The following is a 22149-nucleotide window of genomic DNA, read 5'->3' on the forward strand; positions in this document are numbered from 1 at the left end:
TGGGAAGTGGACAAATACAGTGACGAAGGTCAGGTGAAGTGAGGAGAAAAATAAAGTATTGACATCGCTCAGAGCACAGGCGTTCCAGGCCAGTGTGAGTGACACTGGATAAGAAGTTGACTGACGACTCCCACCTCAACCTACTCGGCACAGAGTCCGGTCCCATGAATTCCCAAACACTACTCCTTTTGTCACTCCCTCCTGGGGCACAGCCCACCCCGCCCCTGCTCAGCAGTCTCCTCCAGACAAGCATGCCCTCTCGGAAGTTTGGGGGTCTTCAGGGCTCTGTGTGTTACGTCCTGGGTCCTACCGATGAGCAAGAGAGCTGGAAATGAAAGTCACAGGGTACTGTCGGGTAGTTCCTTGTAATCACATGCCCTAGGAGCCTGAGGTTACCCTGCCTGATGTTGGGGAAGGAATTTGGACTCTGCTTTTGAGTTACGTTTGGTTATGAGTCGTAGAGTTCCTATATTCTTATTTTAACACGTTTTTAAAAAGGAGGGAAAGCAAAGTGAGTGAGTGATAATATACTAAAAGAGAAATACTCAAAATTATTAGACTTGGGGAGCACCAAGGAAATGCCGTTTTATTGGACTTGTAAAATGCAACGTACATGTGACGTTTCCGTGGTGCAGCGGTCAGCACGTTCGCCTTACACGCGAAAGGTCCCCGGTTCGAAACCGGGCGGAAACAGTGCCCTTCCCAGGCTTTTGCCACTTTACCCACAAGTACAACTACTTCCTTACTACCTTGCTGCCCTCTCTAAGGTGCCCGACCTCAAAACAAAGGGTTTCCAACCTATCCTCACAACAGCAGTGCTCAGAACTACATCTTGTTAAAGTACTTACTGCATTTTAACATTTCTGTAGGTTCCTCGGACTCCAACACCTTTTACATTGTGTGAATTATGAGTATGTCCTGCCAGTCTGTGCCTAGTGTTTTTCTCTCCGAATGGACTTTTGAGGAAAACCGTGCTCAGTTTTTGTTGTTTTGTTTTGCGGGGTGGGGGTGGGGGTGGGTACAGTGTAGCAATCTTTCTTGTATGCTTAGTGCTTATTATGTCCTGTCTAACATATAGTTGCTCATCTCAAAGGCATGGCGTATTTTGCTAAATTTTCTTCAACAGACTTTACTGTTTTCACTTTCACTGTAGAGGCAAATGATTTGAAATGCAAGCAAATGGCCAGGAAGCAGCTGAGGTATGCTTACCGCAATTAGAAATGAATAAGTGAATGAATGCCATCAGACAAACAAGGATGTAAATCAAACAAACGAAAAACAAAAGGTGATGTTTCCAGATGTCTTCCATCTCCGGCATTTTCTTTTTTTCCTTGCCAGAAATATTTTCAAAAACCTTCAATATAAAATTCGTGTGTGGAGAAGGTGGAAAGCAATGGAGGACGGGGTGGAGGAAATGAATCAGAAACGTCTCCCGTCCCCAGAAAGTACACGTGGATTTTGTGTCCGGCAGAGGCCGTTGCTTAACCTCACTGTCCTTTCCTTTTTCTCCTAGTTCCCGGGGTCCGCGTTGGTACCCCCGTCAATACCCTCGGGGACTCGGTCTGCAGTCCGCCTTGATCCGGGTCTCTCTGCTCAGGTGTTTGCACAACGCGGTCAAGGCCAAGTCTCCCCTTCTCCGGAAGCCCAGGCTGCGCGCCGGGATCCGTAGGCCGACTCGCCTCAGCCACCTAGGCTTGCCTGGGAGGGGTGGCCGCTCGCTGCCACGAGCTGTCCTTTGGGCGCAGACACCTGTCGCTTACGTGGGTTCAAAAGGCAGTTGCCTTTAGGCACAGAACAGTCCCGGCCGGGCTCGGAAAGGGGTTAGGGTGGGTTTACCGGCGTGTGTGTTTAGAGACAAGTCTGTGGGACAGACGTACGCGGAATGGGGCGCGGGGGCCCTCGCAGGCAGGGTACCGAGGCCGGCAGGGGCTCCTCTCGGACACTTTAGGGGCTCGGCATCCCGCTCAACTCAAGGTGCGTGCCCGGCGGGCGGAGATGGTCCGCGTTGCCACCAGGAAGCCCGCCTCTTCCCGGAGTCAGGACCATGAACAGCGCACTCTGCATTTGCCGGGCTGTGTGAGGGATTTCTCAGAAGAGAGAAAGGACAGGGGGAAATGTTCTGATATAGTATATTGAGCTGGTGGTGTGTGTGTTTTAGGCACCGATTTTTTTAATTTACAAAAACACAGGAAGTACCGCATACAGTATTTCTACTTGATGGTTATGGAAGAACTGCTCACATATTAAGGTGTGGGGAAGTCATGGCTTACATACGATTTAACTAAAACTTAACCCTGACTAGAGCAGCCTGTTTTGCGACCTATTAAACATACCTTTTACATCAGCTTTAACCGTTAAAAAAAACCCAAAAAACATAAAACAAAAGCATACCGTTACATCTGCTTTAACCATTTAACTTTTACCGTTACCAGAAGTAAAAATGTCTGTTTTAAAGATGAAGATTAAACGCCTCCCTTCCTGGGACGCCAGTGCCAGTAGCACTTCCTCTCTACAGGGACCCTGGCTCTTGTCCCTCGTGGACTAAGGGGAGTCACATGATCTGAATGCCTGGGAGTTTTCCCAATGTTTGGGGGAATTTTAGCTGGCTTTTGCTTAGATTAGGTCAGACTAGATCTCAGATTCTGTGAACTTTGAGAGGACAAAAGTATGACAGACAGAAAGCAGTGTTTCTAAAAGAGTTGCCTATCACCTAAACATCTGATGGCTATTTTATTATGTGGCCCTGAAGATTATGGCCTGAAATCCTCTCCACGGCCACTCCTGTGTCTTCAGCTTCATTTCGTACCTCACTGCCCCCTCTCTCCCAACCAGCAGCCCTTTGTCCTGCCTGCCAGCAGTTCCTCTTGTTTCCCAGGGATGTGTGCACATATCATTCGTTCTACCCCAAATACTCCTCTGTACCTAGTGAACATCTCCTCAACCTTGAAACTTGACCTCCACCATTACTCCTTCAGACAAAACTTTCTAAGTAAATCTTCACATTTCTGTTAGCACTGTACACCTCTCTTTTATTGCAAAAGCCAGTTAGGTGAAAGATGGCAAAGCTGGGATGAGAACGCATTGCACTCTGGATTCCAAGTTTGGGCCGTCAAGAACATTACCATACCGTGTCTGTCTCTCAACATCCAAGGTCCTTCTCTCGAGGCAGTTGTACATTTTGAGGCATCTCTTTTGCCCAATTTGAAAACTAAAATAAACATACAACCAAATTGTCTAAAAAGAGCATGTCTGTCTGTTTGAAATGTATGTGGTATTAAATCAGTTCCTAAATTCCCACATTCTATGTCAAATTTGATTTCTGGAATGTGTGTACCTTTACTGAAGGACTGAATTCTTGCCTCGTTTTGCCTTTACCATAGACTTTTGCATGCTTTTATCCGATGCATGGTTTATCACAGAATTTGCCCATGATTCTCCCTCTTAGTGAGGCTTACTCTTTTAACAGTAAGAGGAAAAGATGTGATTCTTACAGCCGAACGCATTTCCAAACCAAATAAATGTGCACTATTTTTTAACGCTTAATTAAAGAGAATACAGGGCAGTCATTAGTCATCCGCGCACACATCATCAGGGTCCAATAGAAGTACATCCGAATATATGACGCGGGTGGAAGCATGGCAGATTAACAGAGTGATTGCAAAAATTTGCAAAGAGCACTCGCAGGAGAAAACTTGCTTTCAGGGAATGACATTCTTGCTATCACGTATGGAATGTTCTAAGGGTTACAATTCTTATGATTTTAAATATAGAAATTGAAAACAACGTTGTAGTATATACACTCACCGCGAATTACATGAATCTGTCGGAGTCAACAGTTTTGCGGTTATTTCCATCCTCACTCCGGAACCAGCGACTTCGGAGGTTTCATTTAATTAAATAGGCATGCTTAAGGGCCTGTTTCACGCAGGGGCCAGTGGCGCAATGGATAACGCGTCTGACTACGGATCAGAAGAGTCTAGGTTCGACTCCTGGCTGGCTCGGAACCCTTTTGACGCCCAATCACCTTGCAATTGACACGCCGACCAATTCTTCAAGCTTTCTCCGATCGCAATGACGTGCTGGGAAAAGCTCCCTCACCTTCCTTCTTGTTGCCCCACAGGGCAATCAATCCCGCCTCTTGCGCAACTCGGAAGGACCCTTCAAAGGCGATCACAGGAACGTTCACAATCTAACCTTTTCTGGTTTCAATCTCATACCGCAAATATGGAGAAAGGATCACACAGAGACACCTATACACAGATTCAAATCAAAGAGGCTTTAAGAAAAAAGAAGAGGAGGAGGAAGAACAAGAAGAAAGAAATAAAGAATCAATGTGGATCTACGAGTGTCTTCACCAATATTAGCTTCACTGGGTTACCCCTCAACCCCTTCCGAATAGAGAGACGAGAGGCTTTGACTGAGGCAATGGTAAATCTAGAAAGGCCGGGCTTGTGCGGGCCGGATATTGGAGCTGGTCCTGACCACCACGCACTCCACATTCCATGCCGCAGCTTGCTTTCCAGGACCGCGACTTCCAGAAGAGCGCTGGTTAGACAGTTCCAAAATGCGTGTGTGTGTGTGTGTGTGTGTGTGTGTGTGAGACGTGTATGTGCCTTTCAAGTCTCAGAGACGTGTAACCACCTTGGGTGGTAAGGAGTAAAAGCAAGCGTGGCCCGTACGGGGATCGAACCCGCGACCTTGGCGTTATTAGCACCACGCTCTAACCAACTGAGCTAACCGGCCGGGACGCGACGTATCTTTTCACTTAAAACTTTTAACCACCATTTCCCGCAGTACCTCTTCGGCCAAAGACAAACGTTTACTTTTCACGGTCCTCGGACACCTAGCTGCTCCATGTGTAACCCACCAAAGATGTGCTGTGCCCTCTACACAGAGAGCCAAACTCGGACAGCAGCCCTTTGTCCAAAAGGAAGCCTTGGGTTGCACGGCGCCGAGCCATTTACACAACTGCACATACTTCCATGGATTCCCCTGGCCGTTGGCCGCAGCTTCCTCCAAAAACGTCGGCTTCCTCTTTCACGTCCAGGAGTACGACTGAAAACCGGTGTGCCTTCTTTCCGTTTGGTTTTCTTTCAGGAGACAGCGTCTCATTCTGTTTATTTTGGGTGGAAAGCAACAACCACCACCAAATTCTCCTGAGAGAAGCTACTCTTGGAACGTAACCTTTGAAAGAGGTTGGGGGGTGGGGGCGGGGAAGGAGAGAGGGCGCAAGAGGAACGAAAGAGGAGAATAAGGGCGAGGTGTTCGGGGGCCGGTTAGCTCAGTTGGTTAGAGCGTGGTGCTAATAACGCCAAGGTCGCGGGTTCGATCCCCGTACGGGCCACTCCTTTACGATCACCTGCGCAGGGAACTTCCCCTGCCGTAATCCCTCAGGAAGAAACTTGCTTCTTAACCTACGCACGCCTGCGAAAAGGGTAGAGTCCTCTCTATAATAACATGTTCCAAGTCCACCATCCCTCGCGGACCTTTTATCCACTCCTTACCCAACTCGGCTCTCGGCCTACTACAACTTCAACATTCTTCCCAGCAGGCAGTGTACTCTTTCCTCCGGGACCAGTGGCTGAGGACTGAGGACAGAGACACGTGCAGGGCCAGAGGACGCAAGAGTGGGAGCTCGACCTAACACGAAAAATGGGCGGGAAAAAGTGGAAAAGATTACTGGCAACCTTTGGTTACAAGCTTATTCGCTTTTCAATTCTCTTTCCAAAGTAGTTGCGCAATCAACGTCCTTTCTCAAATCCTCACGAGATACAAAGTAAATAGGCGTTCTTTCAAAGGTCGTTCTTTCCACGTCTCTGACGACTCTTTCAGAGGAACTGACAGCCGAGATTGCCCTGTGAGGAAGGACCACGCCAGGCGGACTGGTTCAGGATACTTCCTCTTCCCTCCATGTCAGCAGCTCCTTGAACACTTTGAGCAAGAAACACAAAACACAGACTTTTCTTTTCTTTTCTTAAGGACAGGAATCGAATCTGGATTCCTTAGACAGACGTGCATCTCATATCGTTGCTTCTGACTTGAAAGGACAGTTCAGTATCATGGTAACTTCTCTGATCTTTGTGGGAAGTCCTGCCCCAGACTTGTACAGTTTCCCTACCTGCGTGCGCTGACCAGTGCTAAGCTCCACGTGGAGTGCTGTCTGGAGGTTTCTCTTCTCGCGGCTCTCTCCTTTCCGGTACTCTGTCCTGCCAGCTTTAGCTGCCTTGGTCTCCTGGACTATCCGCCCCGTCACTTCAACTTAGGGAGTTCACCAGCCTCCGCCTGGGTTCCTGTTCCGCGCACTGGGGCCTGGAAACTCTCTCAAGGCTGCAATCCCAGGTCTCACCTCATGCCCAGAAAACTCGCTCATTCCTTTCTTTCTGTCAGGGAGCACCATCCTTCTTTGCCTGATGTTTGGTGTCTTGAAAACTCTTTCGTCTATTTTGTCAGGTTTTGCTTCTTTCAAGCAGGAGGGTGTATCTGATCCTTGAGATTTCGTCTTAACTGGAAACAGGACTTTCTGCCCTCTAGAAGACGAAGGGGGAAAGCTGAGGCCTCTTCGGTGTGTGCTGGGGGTTGCAGGCTCCGAGGGAGCAGAGGCAGGCGGGCTGCTTAGTGCAGCGGCCTGTCTCAGGGCAGTTGGCATTGCCTTCCTGGGAAACGTGGGGCCTCATATTGCGTGTGGCAAGCAGTGTGCTCAGGTATTGCACTGGGGCTCCAGGCTGCAACTGGGCCAAACTGTCTGGAGGGCTCAGGCTACAGGCCTCGGCGCCAGTCAGGTGGTTTCCTCTGGTGTGTGAGTGTGATGTGTGTGTGTGTGTGTGTGTGTGTGTGTGTGTTGGGGGGTGAGGGGGGGGCGGGGTTTGGGCCAGGGCTGTTTGCGGGAGAGGAGGGCTCTTGTGTGAGAGCAGGGCTGAGTCCAGGAGTGCTGAGGGGCCGATGCCGCCAAAACGGGCATTCGGATCTCTGTCCGGCTGGAAGGCTGAAGGTGGGAGTTTTCTGATGAGGGGGTGGGAGCCTTGGAGGGCGTGGGATCCGGGCACTCTTTCCTTATCGCCGCCCCGCTGTCGCCCGCGGGGCATCGGAACACCTACGTGCTCCGTCAGTGCCTCACCGTGGGTGAATTCCGGTCGTCCTCTTGGTGGCCTGGAGATGACTGCCACTTAGCACAGCCTCAGAGGCTGAGATTGGATGAATCAGTGGGACCCGCCCAGCACCTGAGTCCACCGGAATGACCCCGCTCCGTCCTTCCTTCCCTTGCTGCCTCTAGTACCCTTTCTCTCTCTCTCCCCACACACACCCCCGTCTCTCCTTTCCATTAGGTTACTACTTCTCTGTGGTACCCTTTTCCCAATACTTTATTGAAGTATATTTTTAAATGAAAAGCGTTTATGTGTAGTTTGAGCTGATAAACTTTACCGATGTATCCTACTCCCATGTGACCACCACCCAGATGGAGACTGAGAACATTCCCATTAGTCCAGAAAATCGCCTTATGCCCCCTTACCAGTCAAGACTGCATCCTGCAAGCTAATCGCTGTCGGATTTCTAGCACCAGACAGTTTGCCTGCTCTTGAACTTCATAGACGTGGAATCATATAGCATATCCTACTGTGAGGCATTTTGGGGGTCCAGCATGATATTTCTGAGAGTGATCTGAGTCCTTCCACGTGCAATAAGTCACAGAACTTTGTTCCGCTTATTGCTGGGAAGTTGATTCTTTCGATTTTATAAACAAACCAAAATTTGTCTGTATATACAAGGACACATGACATAGCTCGTGATGTTCATAGTGGGGAAAAAGGAGCTCCACGTGCCGGCCTGTCAGCAGAGTGGCGCAGCGGGAGCGTGCTGGGCCCATAACCCAGAGGTCGATGGATCGAAACCATCCTCTGCTAAGCTTCCTTCTTCTAACACCCAGTTCTTTTCTCCTGGATCGCAGGCACGACATAGCGAGAAGAAATTTCGTCAACTTACACATGCACCTTCTTCCTCGACCACCTCTAGAATCCATTGCCACCCCCTACCTAACCACTGTAAACCAGTTAGCGTTTTCCTTTCCCCTCCTTTTCCTTTCCTTTCCTTTTCTTTTTTCTTTTGCCAGTTGGGAGGGGGGGACGGGGTGGGGAGCACAATCCACCCTCCTCACTCATTTCAAAAGAGAGGCGAATCTCTAGCCCTTCTCACTCGAGAATACTTTAAAAATTACCGTTCATTTCCAACGGATCAGTATCATTTCTTCCAGGAAATAAAATACACACTTCACTCCAGTTAGGGTTTTATATTTTCTTTACACTCGAAAGAAAAACATTTTTTCTTGATTTCTGCCCGATGACTATGTCGCATTTTTACTTGGGCTCGAGTCTCCTACCCTTTGTCGCCTCTTTTTTCGCTCCTACGCATGATTTATCAAATTTAGATCAAGTTAATGCGAAAGCTTTGTGAATCCTTTTTGAAAGCAATACATGTTGCAATTACCATGAAGACGCCATTCGCGTGCACTCTATGGGAAAAACAGAAGCAAAGGAGTTAAATGTGAAATGGCAGGAGAAAAAGAAATGAATGTGCTAAAATAAAAACATCTGTGCATCACTACCTAACTGTCAAGCTCAGGGGGGGAAAACACACACATGGAAGTCTTAGGAAAAAAAATTTTTTCCCGTTTTTTGAGGAACCCTTTTTAGTGAAAGTACTCTTTAATGAGTCCTTACGTCATGACAAGGAAGTATAAATTCCTCCAAAACAGGAAGCACTCTAAATAATGAGAATTTTAAAAAATCAAATGGAAAACTAGAAATGAGCTGAAGATGGCGATAGAGGGAGGGACCTGTTCTCTTCCTCTACCTGTTGCTTTGAAGGTGTTCTTATCTGGACGTCCACTAAACCAACACTCTTCAACTTATTTTGCCTGCTTACCCTCTAAATTGTTCAGAGGAGGGAATAGCCAGGTTCTGACCAAAACTCTGGGTCCTTTGGCTCTGCAACGTGTGCCACCATGTGATGGAAGGGAGGGTTTACGCCTTCAAGACACCTTTCCTATGGGTCCCCAAGAGGTCGGGGCCACATCACTTCCATGTGTGAGATGTGATGAGATAAGCAGTAAACCACGCTCTAAGAGTAGAGAGCAATTGCACTCAGCCAGCCAAGCAAGAACACTCGAGTATCTGGGAAGGACATGAAATACCTGACCAAAGCGAGTGGGAGGTGGGAGGAACTGAAGCAGGAATGTTGCACGCGCCACTTTTGGCGTTTGCACCTGGAACTTTGCCTGTTCTCGAAAAGCGGGCAAATGAACTGAATTATATAGACTTTTCCCTGTTGACGGCGGAGTTTACTCCACGCGACCCTGACATTTCCTAGCGAGGGTTCCCTGAAGACTTTGCTGGGCGCGCTGCTCCTCGGCTTTCTCTGCGGTTCCTGGTCTGGCCCAGAGCTCGGACCCTCTTCTGCCTGTTCGAAAAGAGTGGTCGTCCTAGGAATTGCTGGGGTCGTTTAGTTTTGGAGAGAGCCCGGGATGGAAGAGGCGAGGAGAAAAGAAATGTGAACAGGAAAACTCAGCTCTAGTGTTTAAGGAAGATGGCAAAAGCGAGAGCACTGTACCCCAGAGCAACTCAACTACAGCGTTGCTACTCTGGAGATGGCCAGATCCAGTAGGAGACAGTGAAACATTTTCCTAAAATGTATCTTCCTGATCGCGCGCTGGCTCCCATGGATGTGAACGGATTCTACTTTCACATTCCCTTGCAAATCATGCCATTCTATTACTTTTTATACAACATTTTACTGTGGCACGTTACTTCAGGGGTAAAAATATTCCCTGTTGACAAAAAACAAATGGGAATATTGGTGTCTCCAAAGTCTCACCTGTAAACAAGACACAGGGCTGCGTCTCCTTTGTGTATTTTATACAGTTTCACAGAGGAGAAAGTGACAAATTCTTCATCTACTTCCAACTATGAACACTACAGTTTTAATGAAGGGAACATACATATATATCACAGAAAGTTAGTGCTTTAATATTTTTACACTTATTCAGACTCGTAAAAAAATTATTCTCCTTGACTCTGTCAAATAGAAATCCATATTTTGTAAAAATAATTTTTATATAGTTACTAGACCCCTGCTCACTATCACTCCTACTTATTGCCACCGTTTGTTAAATTTAGATGAACAGTGGAAATGTATTGAAGATTCTACTTTTAATAATGCACCTTAAATAATCATAAAAGCACCTTTTGTAAGCCACACACTTATTCAAAACTAATGGTCTTTTTGCTAATTTTCACCGAATTCTTCTTATTCCAGCCATAAGAAATTTTCATCCACAAACGCATGAATTGATGGGAGAAAATATTCCCTGCCCTTTCACTAAAAAATGTCTTACCAATGCAATTCTACTTTACATATGTAACAACTTCCTTATCAAAATTAGCTATTAATATTTTTACTGAATGTTCTTACTAAATGTGAAGGTAATTCAAGTCAGAAAAAAAACACTTAAACACAGATTTATAGTCACTGGAAATAACTGAAATTTAGATTCCAGTTAATGTAAATAAATACTTTCTATTGCATAGTGGCATGATTGGGTAATTGAGCATAAAAATACATAGTATTAGGATAAAATTCTGTGGCAGAAACGGAATGAGAATATGTTTTGAGAGAAAACGTATTCTCGAAATTTTTTCAACTGTAAAAGCTCAGTAAGAAGGGCTTTTCGACGGAGGCTGAGGGGTGGGGGGGAAGAGGAAGGGAAGGGGGAGAGGAGGGAGACGGGGAGGAGAGCTGTAAGGCCCAAACTGAGATCTGAGGAACGTGTAGAGAATGAGGTGAAGTGAGGGCAGAGGTGGGGACTAGAGTGTTCCCGGTGAAGAATGAGAAGATTATGGAGCTTGGGGGGAATAGAAAAAATTTTATCTTGACTGGAAGGCAATGCGAGTACTGAGGAAGGATGACAATTAAGGCTGGAGACACGAGCAGGTTAAAAGATTATCAAAGTGTGAAAGGCTCCCAGGAGAAAGGGGGAAAGAACAGGTTCTGTGTGAAAATTCTCTTAAAATGACTGCACTTTGAAGAACGGTACTGTACAGAAAAATGAAAAGGTAAGGCTTTGCCAAAAGCAAGACTTTTAAAAAGTATTCAAAAGCAAAAAAGTATTCAAAAGCATTTTTCTCCCGTGGGACGAGGTGGCCGAGTGGTTAAGATGATGGACTGCTAATCCATTGTGCTCTGCACGCGTGGGTTCGAATCCCATCCTCGTCGACTTTTCCAGTGGGGGGACAGTGCCATTTGCTCTTTTATCTTCTATCTTGACAAAAGAATTGTGCATTGCACGTGTCCTTCCCAGATACTCGAGTGTTCTTGCTTGGCTGGCTGAGTGCAATTGCTCTCTACTCTTAGAGCGTGGTTTACTGCTTATCTCATCACATCTCACACATGGAAGTGATGTGGCCCCGACCTCTTGGGGACCCATAGGAAAGGTGTCTTGAAGGCGTAAACCCTCCCTTCCATCACATGGTGGCACACGTTGCAGAGCCAAAGGACCCAGAGTTTTGGTCAGAACCTGGCTATTCCCTCCTCTGAACAATTTAGAGGGTAAGCAGGCAAAATAAGTTGAAGAGTGTTGGTTTAGTGGACGTCCAGATAAGAACACCTTCAAAGCAACAGGTAGAGGAAGAGAACAGGTCCCTCCCTCTATCGCCATCTTCAGCTCATTTCTAGTTTTCCATTTGATTTTTTAAAATTCTCATTATTTAGAGTGCTTCCTGTTTTGGAGGAATTTATACTTCCTTGTCATGACGTAAGGACTCATTAAAGAGTACTTTCACTAAAAAGGGTTCCTCAAAAAACGGGAAAAAATTTTTTTTCCTAAGACTTCCATGTGTGTGTTTTCCCCCCCTGAGCTTGACAGTTAGGTAGTGATGCACAGATGTTTTTATTTTAGCACATTCATTTCTTTTTCTCCTGCCATTTCACATTTAACTCCTTTGCTTCTGTTTTTCCCATAGAGTGCACGCGAATGGCGTCTTCATGGTAATTGCAACATGTATTGCTTTCAAAAAGGATTCACAAAGCTTTCGCATTAACTTGATCTAAATTTGATAAATCATGCGTAGGAGCGAAAAAAGAGGCGACAAAGGGTAGGAGACTCGAGCCCAAGTAAAAATGCGACATAGTCATCGGGCAGAAATCAAGAAAAAATGTTTTTCTTTCGAGTGTAAAGAAAATATAAAACCCTAACTGGAGTGAAGTGTGTATTTTATTTCCTGGAAGAAATGATACTGATCCGTTGGAAATGAACGGTAATTTTTAAAGTATTCTCGAGTGAGAAGGGCTAGAGATTCGCCTCTCTTTTGAAATGAGTGAGGAGGGTGGATTGTGCTCCCCACCCCGTCCCCCCCTCCCAACTGGCAAAAGAAAAAAGAAAAGGAAAGGAAAGGAAAAGGAGGGGAAAGGAAAACGCTAACTGGTTTACAGTGGTTAGGTAGGGGGTGGCAATGGATTCTAGAGGTGGTCGAGGAAGAAGGTGCATGTGTAAGTTGACGAAATTTCTTCTCGCTATGTCGTGCCTGCGATCCAGGAGAAAAGAACTGGGTGTTAGAAGAAGGAAGCTTAGCAGAGGATGGTTTCGATCCATCGACCTCTGGGTTATGGGCCCAGCACGCTCCCGCTGCGCCACTCTGCTGACAGGCCGGCACGTGGAGCTCCTTTTTCCCCACTATGAACATCACGAGCTATGTCATGTGTCCTTGTATATACAGACAAATTTTGGTTTGTTTATAAAATCGAAAGAATCAACTTCCCAGCAATAAGCGGAACAAAGTTCTGTGACTTATTGCACGTGGAAGGACTCAGATCACTCTCAGAAATATCATGCTGGACCCCCAAAATGCCTCACAGTAGGATATGCTATATGATTCCACGTCTATGAAGTTCAAGAGCAGGCAAACTGTCTGGTGCTAGAAATCCGACAGCGATTAGCTTGCAGGATGCAGTCTTGACTGGTAAGGGGGCATAAGGCGATTTTCTGGACTAATGGGAATGTTCTCAGTCTCCATCTGGGTGGTGGTCACATGGGAGTAGGATACATCGGTAAAGTTTATCAGCTCAAACTACACATAAACGCTTTTCATTTAAAAATATACTTCAATAAAGTATTGGGAAAAGGGTACCACAGAGAAGTAGTAACCTAATGGAAAGGAGAGACGGGGGTGTGTGTGGGGAGAGAGAGAGAAAGGGTACTAGAGGCAGCAAGGGAAGGAAGGACGGAGCGGGGTCATTCCGGTGGACTCAGGTGCTGGGCGGGTCCCACTGATTCATCCAATCTCAGCCTCTGAGGCTGTGCTAAGTGGCAGTCATCTCCAGGCCACCAAGAGGACGACCGGAATTCACCCACGGTGAGGCACTGACGGAGCACGTAGGTGTTCCGATGCCCCGCGGGCGACAGCGGGGCGGCGATAAGGAAAGAGTGCCCGGATCCCACGCCCTCCAAGGCTCCCACCCCCTCATCAGAAAACTCCCACCTTCAGCCTTCCAGCCGGACAGAGATCCGAATGCCCGTTTTGGCGGCATCGGCCCCTCAGCACTCCTGGACTCAGCCCTGCTCTCACACAAGAGCCCTCCTCTCCCGCAAACAGCCCTGGCCCAAACCCCGCCCCCCCCTCACCCCCCAACACACACACACACACACACACACACACACACATCACACTCACACACCAGAGGAAACCACCTGACTGGCGCCGAGGCCTGTAGCCTGAGCCCTCCAGACAGTTTGGCCCAGTTGCAGCCTGGAGCCCCAGTGCAATACCTGAGCACACTGCTTGCCACACGCAATATGAGGCCCCACGTTTCCCAGGAAGGCAATGCCAACTGCCCTGAGACAGGCCGCTGCACTAAGCAGCCCGCCTGCCTCTGCTCCCTCGGAGCCTGCAACCCCCAGCACACACCGAAGAGGCCTCAGCTTTCCCCCTTCGTCTTCTAGAGGGCAGAAAGTCCTGTTTCCAGTTAAGACGAAATCTCAAGGATCAGATACACCCTCCTGCTTGAAAGAAGCAAAACCTGACAAAATAGACGAAAGAGTTTTCAAGACACCAAACATCAGGCAAAGAAGGATGGTGCTCCCTGACAGAAAGAAAGGAATGAGCGAGTTTTCTGGGCATGAGGTGAGACCTGGGATTGCAGCCTTGAGAGAGTTTCCAGGCCCCAGTGCGCGGAACAGGAACCCAGGCGGAGGCTGGTGAACTCCCTAAGTTGAAGTGACGGGGCGGATAGTCCAGGAGACCAAGGCAGCTAAAGCTGGCAGGACAGAGTACCGGAAAGGAGAGAGCCGCGAGAAGAGAAACCTCCAGACAGCACTCCACGTGGAGCTTAGCACTGGTCAGCGCACGCAGGTAGGGAAACTGTACAAGTCTGGGGCAGGACTTCCCACAAAGATCAGAGAAGTTACCATGATACTGAACTGTCCTTTCAAGTCAGAAGCAACGATATGAGATGCACGTCTGTCTAAGGAATCCAGATTCGATTCCTGTCCTTAAGAAAAGAAAAGAAAAGTCTGTGTTTTGTGTTTCTTGCTCAAAGTGTTCAAGGAGCTGCTGACATGGAGGGAAGAGGAAGTATCCTGAACCAGTCCGCCTGGCGTGGTCCTTCCTCACAGGGCAATCTCGGCTGTCAGTTCCTCTGAAAGAGTCGTCAGAGACGTGGAAAGAACGACCTTTGAAAGAACGCCTATTTACTTTGTATCTCGTGAGGATTTGAGAAAGGACGTTGATTGCGCAACTACTTTGGAAAGAGAATTGAAAAGCGAATAAGCTTGTAACCAAAGGTTGCCAGTAATCTTTTCCACTTTTTCCCGCCCATTTTTCGTGTTAGGTCGAGCTCCCACTCTTGCGTCCTCTGGCCCTGCACGTGTCTCTGTCCTCAGTCCTCAGCCACTGGTCCCGGAGGAAAGAGTACACTGCCTGCTGGGAAGAATGTTGAAGTTGTAGTAGGCCGAGAGCCGAGTTGGGTAAGGAGTGGATAAAAGGTCCGCGAGGGATGGTGGACTTGGAACATGTTATTATAGAGAGGACTCTACCCTTTTCGCAGGCGTGCGTAGGTTAAGAAGCAAGTTTCTTCCTGAGGGATTACGGCAGGGGAAGTTCCCTGCGCAGGTGATCGTAAAGGAGTGGCCCGTACGGGGATCGAACCCGCGACCTTGGCGTTATTAGCACCACGCTCTAACCAACTGAGCTAACCGGCCCCCGAACACCTCGCCCTTATTCTCCTCTTTCGTTCCTCTTGCGCCCTCTCTCCTTCCCCGCCCCCACCCCCCAACCTCTTTCAAAGGTTACGTTCCAAGAGTAGCTTCTCTCAGGAGAATTTGGTGGTGGTTGTTGCTTTCCACCCAAAATAAACAGAATGAGACGCTGTCTCCTGAAAGAAAACCAAACGGAAAGAAGGCACACCGGTTTTCAGTCGTACTCCTGGACGTGAAAGAGGAAGCCGACGTTTTTGGAGGAAGCTGCGGCCAACGGCCAGGGGAATCCATGGAAGTATGTGCAGTTGTGTAAATGGCTCGGCGCCGTGCAACCCAAGGCTTCCTTTTGGACAAAGGGCTGCTGTCCGAGTTTGGCTCTCTGTGTAGAGGGCACAGCACATCTTTGGTGGGTTACACATGGAGCAGCTAGGTGTCCGAGGACCGTGAAAAGTAAACGTTTGTCTTTGGCCGAAGAGGTACTGCGGGAAATGGTGGTTAAAAGTTTTAAGTGAAAAGATACGTCGCGTCCCGGCCGGTTAGCTCAGTTGGTTAGAGCGTGGTGCTAATAACGCCAAGGTCGCGGGTTCGATCCCCGTACGGGCCACGCTTGCTTTTACTCCTTACCACCCAAGGTGGTTACACGTCTCTGAGACTTGAAAGGCACATACACGTCTCACACACACACACACACACACACACACACACGCATTTTGGAACTGTCTAACCAGCGCTCTTCTGGAAGTCGCGGTCCTGGAAAGCAAGCTGCGGCATGGAATGTGGAGTGCGTGGTGGTCAGGACCAGCTCCAATATCCGGCCCGCACAAGCCCGGCCTTTCTAGATTTACCATTGCCTCAGTCAAAGCCTCTCGTCTCTCTATTCGGAAGGGGTTGAGGGGTAACCCAGTGAAGCTAATATTGGTGAAGACACTCGTAGATCCACATTGATTCTTTATTTCTTTCTTCTTGTTCTTCCTCCTCCTCTTCTTTTTTCTTAAAGCCTCTTTGATTTGAATCTGTGTATAGGTGTCTCTGTGTGATCCTTTCTCCATATTTGCGGTATGAGATTGAAACCAGAAAAGGTTAGATTGTGAACGTTCCTGTGATCGCCTTTGAAGGGTCCTTCCGAGTTGCGCAAGAGGCGGGATTGATTGCCCTGTGGGGCAACAAGAAGGAAGGTGAGGGAGCTTTTCCCAGCACGTCATTGCGATCGGAGAAAGCTTGAAGAATTGGTCGGCGTGTCAATTGCAAGGTGATTGGGCGTCAAAAGGGTTCCGAGCCAGCCAGGAGTCGAACCTAGACTCTTCTGATCCGTAGTCAGACGCGTTATCCATTGCGCCACTGGCCCCTGCGTGAAACAGGCCCTTAAGCATGCCTATTTAATTAAATGAAACCTCCGAAGTCGCTGGTTCCGGAGTGAGGATGGAAATAACCGCAAAACTGTTGACTCCGACAGATTCATGTAATTCGCGGTGAGTGTATATACTACAACGTTGTTTTCAATTTCTATATTTAAAATCATAAGAATTGTAACCCTTAGAACATTCCATACGTGATAGCAAGAATGTCATTCCCTGAAAGCAAGTTTTCTCCTGCGAGTGCTCTTTGCAAATTTTTGCAATCACTCTGTTAATCTGCCATGCTTCCACCCGCGTCATATATTCGGATGTACTTCTATTGGACCCTGATGATGTGTGCGCGGATGACTAATGACTGCCCTGTATTCTCTTTAATTAAGCGTTAAAAAATAGTGCACATTTATTTGGTTTGGAAATGCGTTCGGCTGTAAGAATCACATCTTTTCCTCTTACTGTTAAAAGAGTAAGCCTCACTAAGAGGGAGAATCATGGGCAAATTCTGTGATAAACCATGCATCGGATAAAAGCATGCAAAAGTCTATGGTAAAGGCAAAACGAGGCAAGAATTCAGTCCTTCAGTAAAGGTACACACATTCCAGAAATCAAATTTGACATAGAATGTGGGAATTTAGGAACTGATTTAATACCACATACATTTCAAACAGACAGACATGCTCTTTTTAGACAATTTGGTTGTATGTTTATTTTAGTTTTCAAATTGGGCAAAAGAGATGCCTCAAAATGTACAACTGCCTCGAGAGAAGGACCTTGGATGTTGAGAGACAGACACGGTATGGTAATGTTCTTGACGGCCCAAACTTGGAATCCAGAGTGCAATGCGTTCTCATCCCAGCTTTGCCATCTTTCACCTAACTGGCTTTTGCAATAAAAGAGAGGTGTACAGTGCTAACAGAAATGTGAAGATTTACTTAGAAAGTTTTGTCTGAAGGAGTAATGGTGGAGGTCAAGTTTCAAGGTTGAGGAGATGTTCACTAGGTACAGAGGAGTATTTGGGGTAGAACGAATGATATGTGCACACATCCCTGGGAAACAAGAGGAACTGCTGGCAGGCAGGACAAAGGGCTGCTGGTTGGGAGAGAGGGGGCAGTGAGGTACGAAATGAAGCTGAAGACACAGGAGTGGCCGTGGAGAGGATTTCAGGCCATAATCTTCAGGGCCACATAATAAAATAGCCATCAGATGTTTAGGTGATAGGCAACTCTTTTAGAAACACTGCTTTCTGTCTGTCATACTTTTGTCCTCTCAAAGTTCACAGAATCTGAGATCTAGTCTGACCTAATCTAAGCAAAAGCCAGCTAAAATTCCCCCAAACATTGGGAAAACTCCCAGGCATTCAGATCATGTGACTCCCCTTAGTCCACGAGGGACAAGAGCCAGGGTCCCTGTAGAGAGGAAGTGCTACTGGCACTGGCGTCCCAGGAAGGGAGGCGTTTAATCTTCATCTTTAAAACAGACATTTTTACTTCTGGTAACGGTAAAAGTTAAATGGTTAAAGCAGATGTAACGGTATGCTTTTGTTTTATGTTTTTTGGGTTTTTTTTAACGGTTAAAGCTGATGTAAAAGGTATGTTTAATAGGTCGCAAAACAGGCTGCTCTAGTCAGGGTTAAGTTTTAGTTAAATCGTATGTAAGCCATGACTTCCCCACACCTTAATATGTGAGCAGTTCTTCCATAACCATCAAGTAGAAATACTGTATGCGGTACTTCCTGTGTTTTTGTAAATTAAAAAAATCGGTGCCTAAAACACACACACCACCAGCTCAATATACTATATCAGAACATTTCCCCCTGTCCTTTCTCTCTTCTGAGAAATCCCTCACACAGCCCGGCAAATGCAGAGTGCGCTGTTCATGGTCCTGACTCCGGGAAGAGGCGGGCTTCCTGGTGGCAACGCGGACCATCTCCGCCCGCCGGGCACGCACCTTGAGTTGAGCGGGATGCCGAGCCCCTAAAGTGTCCGAGAGGAGCCCCTGCCGGCCTCGGTACCCTGCCTGCGAGGGCCCCCGCGCCCCATTCCGCGTACGTCTGTCCCACAGACTTGTCTCTAAACACACACGCCGGTAAACCCACCCTAACCCCTTTCCGAGCCCGGCCGGGACTGTTCTGTGCCTAAAGGCAACTGCCTTTTGAACCCACGTAAGCGACAGGTGTCTGCGCCCAAAGGACAGCTCGTGGCAGCGAGCGGCCACCCCTCCCAGGCAAGCCTAGGTGGCTGAGGCGAGTCGGCCTACGGATCCCGGCGCGCAGCCTGGGCTTCCGGAGAAGGGGAGACTTGGCCTTGACCGCGTTGTGCAAACACCTGAGCAGAGAGACCCGGATCAAGGCGGACTGCAGACCGAGTCCCCGAGGGTATTGACGGGGGTACCAACGCGGACCCCGGGAACTAGGAGAAAAAGGAAAGGACAGTGAGGTTAAGCAACGGCCTCTGCCGGACACAAAATCCACGTGTACTTTCTGGGGACGGGAGACGTTTCTGATTCATTTCCTCCACCCCGTCCTCCATTGCTTTCCACCTTCTCCACACACGAATTTTATATTGAAGGTTTTTGAAAATATTTCTGGCAAGGAAAAAAAGAAAATGCCGGAGATGGAAGACATCTGGAAACATCACCTTTTGTTTTTCGTTTGTTTGATTTACATCCTTGTTTGTCTGATGGCATTCATTCACTTATTCATTTCTAATTGCGGTAAGCATACCTCAGCTGCTTCCTGGCCATTTGCTTGCATTTCAAATCATTTGCCTCTACAGTGAAAGTGAAAACAGTAAAGTCTGTTGAAGAAAATTTAGCAAAATACGCCATGCCTTTGAGATGAGCAACTATATGTTAGACAGGACATAATAAGCACTAAGCATACAAGAAAGATTGCTACACTGTACCCACCCCCACCCCCACCCCGCAAAACAAAACAACAAAAACTGAGCACGGTTTTCCTCAAAAGTCCATTCGGAGAGAAAAACACTAGGCACAGACTGGCAGGACATACTCATAATTCACACAATGTAAAAGGTGTTGGAGTCCGAGGAACCTACAGAAATGTTAAAATGCAGTAAGTACTTTAACAAGATGTAGTTCTGAGCACTGCTGTTGTGAGGATAGGTTGGAAACCCTTTGTTTTGAGGTCGGGCACCTTAGAGAGGGCAGCAAGGTAGTAAGGAAGTAGTTGTACTTGTGGGTAAAGTGGCAAAAGCCTGGGAAGGGCACTGTTTCCGCCCGGTTTCGAACCGGGGACCTTTCGCGTGTAAGGCGAACGTGCTGACCGCTGCACCACGGAAACGTCACATGTACGTTGCATTTTACAAGTCCAATAAAACGGCATTTCCTTGGTGCTCCCCAAGTCTAATAATTTTGAGTATTTCTCTTTTAGTATATTATCACTCACTCACTTTGCTTTCCCTCCTTTTTAAAAACGTGTTAAAATAAGAATATAGGAACTCTACGACTCATAACCAAACGTAACTCAAAAGCAGAGTCCAAATTCCTTCCCCAACATCAGGCAGGGTAACCTCAGGCTCCTAGGGCATGTGATTACAAGGAACTACCCGACAGTACCCTGTGACTTTCATTTCCAGCTCTCTTGCTCATCGGTAGGACCCAGGACGTAACACACAGAGCCCTGAAGACCCCCAAACTTCCGAGAGGGCATGCTTGTCTGGAGGAGACTGCTGAGCAGGGGCGGGGTGGGCTGTGCCCCAGGAGGGAGTGACAAAAGGAGTAGTGTTTGGGAATTCATGGGACCGGACTCTGTGCCGAGTAGGTTGAGGTGGGAGTCGTCAGTCAACTTCTTATCCAGTGTCACTCACACTGGCCTGGAACGCCTGTGCTCTGAGCGATGTCAATACTTTATTTTTCTCCTCACTTCACCTGACCTTCGTCACTGTATTTGTCCACTTCCCAGCTTTTACCTCAAGGATCAGGGAGGTGCTCAGCAGCAAAACCATGGTCTTTCCTCGAATTCTCTGTGAGAAATTCGTGATAGGACAGCTCTGCATCAGCACGTCTGACCAAGAGCCAAGCTGAAAACTGTTCTCAGCAACTCAAACTTGGATTGGTCCCAAGGTTGCAGGAAACAGAGAAGTGAGACAGTATTTCCCAGCTAGCAAGATTGGAGTCCGTTTTTTCCCTGATATCGACTTGGCAGCAAAAATGATGATTTATTATTTTCCAGTACTTTGATTAGAAGTTTACTGTAAAGCAGTCAATGAGTGGCCCCCAACGTGGCCAATCCTGACCCTACCAGATGTCCTGAAAAAGTATGCAAGTCTGAGGTAGCAAAGGGCACATGCACTGAGTATTATAATAAGATTGCACGAAATCAGTTAATTATTTTTAAAGTTGCCAAATGAAACCACAGAGATAAATGGTCATTCATTTTCTGGTACAGATGAACTTATTTGCAAGGCAGAAATAGAGACAAAGATGTAGGGAACAAAGTTATGGAAACCAAGGGAGGAAGGGGGAGTGAGATGAATTGGGAGATTGGGATTGACATATATACACGGCTATGTATAAAAGAGATAACTAATGAGAATCTACCACATAGCACAGGGAACTCTACTCAGTGCTTGTGGTGACCTAAACGGGAAGGAAATCTAAAAAAAAGAGGGGATATATGTGTACGTATAACTGATTCACTCTGCTGTACAGCGGAAACAGACACAACATTGTAAAGCAGCTATACTCCAGTAAAAATAAACTAAAAAGAAAAGAGGAAACGGTTATAACACTACTTGATTTACACTACTCTAATTTATATTAGAACTTTTCCCTTGTTCTTTTATTGGTTTTGGATTAGTTTGACTAAAGGCAAATGGGTAAAAACAACTCCAGACTAAGTATTGGGTGTGGAAAATAGCTGTAAACATATGTAAGTGCAGAACTTGAAAGCACACCCATCGAAACTAGATCACTAATTCAGTAGCCTTGCCCCACACTGTATGGTCCACGTAACAGTAGTGTAGATGTCACTCATCTGGGAGACTGTAGAAATGGTGACTTTCAGGCCCTGTTGCAGATGTAGTCATCTAAAACCCTCATTGTAATGGACCGTACCAGGTCATTCATATGCTCACAAAATTTTGAGAAGCATGGCTCTAAGGTGCTATTCAATGTGCCAAAGAGCTATCTGGCACAAAATTGGGGGTATCTGAGGGGAGAGGTTGACCATTCAATGAATCAGTCAAGAGAAACAAACGTCTCCATTGTGTTAAAAGTTCTAGGAGGCAAAAATAATTGAAGAGACCACACAAAACCGAACTGGCAATGTCTGACACCTGATCTAAAAGGTAAAGGAAAGACCAAGAAGCAATCACTCTAGGTAATTCTAATCTTCATCTCATGATTTCAGGGCATGTAACGCTCTTGGGAGAGTTGTTGTCCCCATCTCCTCCTAGGACTTGAAGGCATGTCAACTGCAGTTAATTCCAATTTTTGTTTGCCATGTTTAAAACACTGCCACCTTAGGCCCCACTGGGATTCGAACCCAGGATCTCCTGTTTACTAGACAGGCGCTTTCACCAACTAAGCCACGGAGCC

The 22149-nt window shown here is 47.1% G+C and overlaps 12 non-coding genes across 12 annotated transcripts; 6 read left to right on the top strand and 6 right to left on the bottom strand.

The window, feature by feature from the left end:
* The first annotated feature begins 620 nt into the window (after positions 1–620).
* TRNAV-UAC (transfer RNA valine (anticodon UAC)) lies at positions 621–693 on the top strand. The gene has a single exon. It is a non-coding gene; the product is annotated as a tRNA-Val (tRNA).
* Positions 694–3928: 3235 nt separating this feature from the next.
* TRNAR-ACG (transfer RNA arginine (anticodon ACG)) lies at positions 3929–4001 on the top strand. Its single transcript has one exon. It is a non-coding gene; the product is annotated as a tRNA-Arg (tRNA).
* Positions 4002–4669: 668 nt separating this feature from the next.
* On the bottom strand, positions 4670–4743 carry TRNAI-AAU (transfer RNA isoleucine (anticodon AAU)). The gene has a single exon. It is a non-coding gene; the product is annotated as a tRNA-Ile (tRNA).
* A 527-nt stretch (positions 4744–5270) lies between these two features.
* Positions 5271–5344, top strand: TRNAI-AAU (transfer RNA isoleucine (anticodon AAU)). Its single transcript has one exon. It is a non-coding gene; the product is annotated as a tRNA-Ile (tRNA).
* A 2482-nt stretch (positions 5345–7826) lies between these two features.
* Positions 7827–7898, top strand: TRNAM-CAU (transfer RNA methionine (anticodon CAU)). The gene has a single exon. It is a non-coding gene; the product is annotated as a tRNA-Met (tRNA).
* Positions 7899–11180: 3282 nt separating this feature from the next.
* Positions 11181–11262, top strand: TRNAS-GCU (transfer RNA serine (anticodon GCU)). Its single transcript has one exon. It is a non-coding gene; the product is annotated as a tRNA-Ser (tRNA).
* Positions 11263–12613: 1351 nt separating this feature from the next.
* On the bottom strand, positions 12614–12685 carry TRNAM-CAU (transfer RNA methionine (anticodon CAU)). The gene has a single exon. It is a non-coding gene; the product is annotated as a tRNA-Met (tRNA).
* A 2482-nt stretch (positions 12686–15167) lies between these two features.
* On the bottom strand, positions 15168–15241 carry TRNAI-AAU (transfer RNA isoleucine (anticodon AAU)). The gene has a single exon. It is a non-coding gene; the product is annotated as a tRNA-Ile (tRNA).
* A 527-nt stretch (positions 15242–15768) lies between these two features.
* TRNAI-AAU (transfer RNA isoleucine (anticodon AAU)) lies at positions 15769–15842 on the top strand. Its single transcript has one exon. It is a non-coding gene; the product is annotated as a tRNA-Ile (tRNA).
* Positions 15843–16510: 668 nt separating this feature from the next.
* Positions 16511–16583, bottom strand: TRNAR-ACG (transfer RNA arginine (anticodon ACG)). The gene has a single exon. It is a non-coding gene; the product is annotated as a tRNA-Arg (tRNA).
* Positions 16584–19818: 3235 nt separating this feature from the next.
* Positions 19819–19891, bottom strand: TRNAV-UAC (transfer RNA valine (anticodon UAC)). The gene has a single exon. It is a non-coding gene; the product is annotated as a tRNA-Val (tRNA).
* A 2184-nt stretch (positions 19892–22075) lies between these two features.
* TRNAT-AGU (transfer RNA threonine (anticodon AGU)) lies at positions 22076–22149 on the bottom strand. The gene has a single exon. It is a non-coding gene; the product is annotated as a tRNA-Thr (tRNA).

This window comes from Lagenorhynchus albirostris, chromosome 10, assembly GCF_949774975.1.
Source record: "Lagenorhynchus albirostris chromosome 10, mLagAlb1.1, whole genome shotgun sequence".
Classification (NCBI taxonomy): domain Eukaryota; kingdom Metazoa; phylum Chordata; class Mammalia; order Artiodactyla; family Delphinidae; genus Lagenorhynchus; species Lagenorhynchus albirostris.